Genomic DNA, 4,870 nt, shown 5'->3' on the forward strand with positions numbered 1-4,870 from the left:
TAGTGAAAAAAGATTAATAATCCCCGTACCTCTGCTGCAAAAGGTTTAATAAACAACACTTAATTAAAACAAAAGAAGCACAATAAACCCAAACGGTTCTGCTTTAGTACTGCAGATTTGTGTCATTTTTCTTGTTGGTTGTGTGTTTTTAAAAATTGGGGTGGGGGGAAGGGCTGAGAGAGAACTTCAGGTTTTTATATTTAATTGAACTAACAGCATGTGCTGACAAGTAATAAATAACAGCAGCACAGAGTGACTAAATAAATTGGTTTCCTCAAGCAATGATTCATCCTCTGTCTTTCATTGCCATCAGGTTAAGAGACAGCTTCTTTTTGTCAGCCTACAGAAGAAATATTTGATAATGTACCAACCCTTTTTCCATTCCAGCCATAGCACTCCCTTAAATGCATTGAATTAATATACATATAAATAAAAATAAAGCAATTAAACAAAACTTGGGCTGCTTCCTGACTTATGAGAAATCTGTGTGGATTGAGTTACCAAGAAAATGTCTTGCTTCGATTCTGCATAGTTTGTAGGAAAGGAACACTGCTGAAATGCAGGATTCTTTTGGCTTTTGCAGAAGCAGCAAAGTTTGTATTGAATAATGGATAATGTGCCTGATAGGTTTTGCTTAAGTACCATTCATAGAAGGGTAAAACAAAGGTCCCGATCCCAAAAATGCTCCATGTGGGCAGACCAGTGTCACCTTCCAGTTATATTAGAACATCTTGTGGGGCATCATAGTGGTGCAACATTTTGAGTACAATGAATGCTGATGGATTTAAAGCAGTGCTAACATCTATCATTTTAGATGGGGCATTATAACTGAGTTTACCAAATGTTTGGAGGATTTTAATTTGTCAATCAATCAATTTTTACTACTTCCATTATATACCCAAATAGCAGAAAGACTGAGTAGTTTGAGAGGAAGAGCGATTTAGATGAACTTGACAGTACTGGTGTGACTGCCTGAACGTACAAAGTTCACTTTGGCTTTGCTAGCGAATATGTTCATGCGTTAATACTTCAAGTATTCTAGTGGTTTCAGACTTCCAGATTCAATTCAGGACTTTGGAGCTAAATTTTAAGGCCTTTGAGTGGTTACTTGAAGACAAAAACATAAAACATGAAACAAAAAAATCTTTCAGTGCAGGATAAACTGGGACATCTGTCTTCACTGGGGTACTAAACTGAACTGCAAGTGATGTTTCTGGGCCAAGAATAATCTTTATGATATGCCCTCTGTTGTGGATCTTGTTATTATAAGAATCATAAGGAGTTCACAACTGATCATCTGCAGAGCATGTTGCTGGACCCACCTGTCTTGCATAAGCTTTCCTTCAGTACTGAGGTGAGTCCCTATTGTTTCTGATAGACTGCTTATATGAGGTAACAGCACCTGAACACAAGAAGTTTGAACCTAATAGTGTTTTTATGCATATTAATCACCATAAGAATGCCTAAAAGTCTTTCTGAAAACGTTGTAACAGAAACACATCTTAGAAATTGATTTAGTGAATCCCACATCCCTCCCCTACGCCGCCCCCCCTCCCGATTTGCCATTCTTAGAATTCCTCCTCACCCTCTCACCATCGTGACATGGAATTGACATGGAAACATAATATTAGGATTGTATTTGTACTGGTTTTTAAGGCTATTTGACAGCAAGAAATGAGAAGAACTAATCCTATGCAATATAGCCTGTTCCCCCTGGACTCTTGCCAAGTGAGGCTTTGAGGAATCAGAATCCTTGGCAGAGGTGATACCTTTTATTAAACCAACTACATATTTATGGAAAAAAAATATTTGCAAGCTTTTGGGCGCACACACCCTTCTTTAGGCATAGGAGAAAGCAAAGATTTTAAAATTTCTTTTATGTGGAAATGAAAATTCATATTTCACAGGAGAGCTGAAGGTGTTGTAAGATCTCCTGGTTGGAAAAATTAATTCTGTGCAAATTAGGCTCAGATGAAAGTTACAACAGTCTTTTTACCTCAGAATTGTCTGGTGGCAAGCAGGATGTAGAAACATTGCAAACATATTTCTACATCCTGTTTGCCACTAGACAGCTTCAAGGTAAAAAGACTGTTCTAACTTTCATCTGAGCCTAATTTGCACAAAATGAACTTTTCCAACCAGGAGATCTTACAACACCTTCAGCTCTCCTGTGAAATATGAATTTTCATTTCCACCAAGGAGAAATTTTACAATCTTTGCATTCTCCTATGCCTGAAGAAGCATGTGCGTGCCTGAAAGCTTGCAAATAAAGATTTTTTTTTTCTTTTGCAAACATCCAGTTGGTCTAATAAAAGGTACCACCTCTGCTATGAGTTTTTTAATTTCCTTTTGCCTGTAGACCAGTACGGCCGCAACCTGTATCCTTGAGGCTTTGAGAACGCCTAGTAAAAACAAATAACTTCCGTGGCTCTTAACATTGACATTCCATCTTGTATCATAAGATGACACATTCCTAAAGCCTCTCTCTTCCATATGCTTAAATACAAGATGACTTTTATACCTGATGATTATCTTAGCTATCCAAATGTAAATATACACTGCAATGGAAATCCACTTTATCCCTCTCCATGTCTACCTGTACACAGGATATTACCTTTAGAAAAAGCTAATTATTCTGGTAAAGACCATGAAACCCAGTTCAGAAGAGGATGTGGTTATAAGTGAATGATGCTTACAGAGTGCAGCTACTATAAATTAAGCAAATAAAATGAGAGAAGTTACACTTATCTATTAGCTACCAAAACCACATAAACCATTTAAATTCTGTACAGGATGTTAATTTCTTTGTACAATATACTACAAACCAGTCTCTTATTTACACAATCCATTTTACTCTACGTATAATTATCCATACTGTGCCCTCAATATTTTGCTGCTCTTTTCTTTTGTTGAACTAAGTTATAAACATTAAATATACCAGGGATTTAATCTGCTTTATTACTTGTAATTGTTTTTTCTACCCAGGTGTTATTTCACCTTAAACTGGTTGCATCTACATGAGACACTGACTGCACAGTAACCCGAGTTAACAAGTACTAAATGACTGTGCAGTAACGTCGACAAACGCCTTTTTCATGATGCTACTGATCAGTGGCCTAATACTACTGCATAGTAGTTTGCATCACAAGTTTTGCTACGCAATGCTACTGCACAGTAGTATCAGGCTACTGTGCAGTCAGTGTCTCATGTAGATGACGCAGCCACTGTAATCCATTCTGGAAAGATCTGTTCAAAAACATTGGTATTTTTTAAATTGACAGAACTGCTATCTCTGTGTTCATGTTATATGCTGCTATTAGGCCTTGTCTAGATGTACACATTGCCCTTCTAATCATACTAGTAATGATTTCTCAGTGAGGAAGGAGAATGAAATATGGGTATTAAGCACTTTTTTTTTTTAACCACTATAACTGCATCCACACTAGGGCTTATTGCACTATCTAATATTACCTAATATTGCAACAAAGAAACACATGCCTAACAAAAATTGTGACACGGCTACAAAAAAGGTGTATTAATCAGACCCCACAAAGATGAGGCCTTTTCTGCACAAACAATGTTGTACTACTTATTGGCATAATTAGTAGGTGTATTCCTATTCTGGTATACATGGTTTAAGTTCCTTCCTAAGCCACAAGTTAAATTCAAGCCACTTGCTCTTTTGCACCAGTATCAGTGTCTACAGGGGTGTTTTATCAGTACGACATGTATTGCAGGGGCATCTAGAAACCTTAGTCCTTGTGAGCCAGCAACTGTTGTGCTAGGTACAATGAAAACAAGATAAAAAAGAGGCCTGTGCCCCCTAGAGACCACATTGATTTAAATTCAAATGCCCTCTTCTATGGGGGAAAACAAAAACAAATAAAACCTGCCTTGTAGACGAGGCTTAAGATTTTACTATGGCATGTTTTTGTTAATCCTGTAGAATTAGCACAGTTTTGTAATCTTCAGCACAGTGGTTTACTAACTGACAGCTATGCAAAGTCATCATACTGTTTAGATGCATTTTTTTTAATTCTGCCTCCTGTGTCTCCACATCTTCCAATTCAAAGCTCCTTTTGGGGACTGATGTACAGTTCAGGGTTCTTTGACTGGAAAGACCATCTTCTGCTGTGTTACGTTAATGATGAGATTTATTATGGGCAGCTCCAGATTCATGGATTTAAAAAGTCAAAAAGGAGCATTATGACCTCCTGTATGTCTGTCTGATTATATAATAAGACCAGAGGACTTCTCTGAAGTAATTGCTGCTTGGACTAGAAAATGTCTTTTAGAACATGATTTGGTCCCGATCTAAAAAAAAACGCTAGTGATGGAGAATCCACAAGCACCCTTGCAACATTGTGCCAACTTCAGATCTGATACTTTGAGATTGCCCCTACTTGAGATTTCCCTGTTCATACAACAAAACATCACAATAGGCCTTTGCACTATGGCATTGCATTTGGAACTGATTATCTGGTTTGAACCCCATTTTTTTTTCAGAATTACCACTTCCTGCAATATGGTTTTCCCATTCTGTTAAGTGCAATCTGCAACCTTTGTAACTGGACGCATGCCTTTACCTTTGGCTCTATGGAAGGTTTCTGCTTCATTTTTCTTTTCAGAATATTTTAGCAGAACCTCGTTACACTGGATTTTTCTGCCTCGTGTTCCACTTCGGTATTCTGTGGTGGTTGCTCAAGATTCCCCAGTAAAAAGGATATCAAATATCACGTGTTCCTTGCACATTTTCTTGCTTCAGAACCACGTCTGGTGTTATCAGTATGCTATTTCCCTCTTCCCCTTTGGTGTGAGGAAATTAACTTGGTGCACCTTATTCTTATTGGTAGGCCTTTATATAATGTGA

Source organism: Alligator sinensis, unplaced genomic scaffold (genome assembly GCF_000455745.1).
Source record: "Alligator sinensis unplaced genomic scaffold, ASM45574v1 scaffold940_1, whole genome shotgun sequence".
In the NCBI taxonomy this organism is placed as follows: domain Eukaryota; kingdom Metazoa; phylum Chordata; order Crocodylia; family Alligatoridae; genus Alligator; species Alligator sinensis.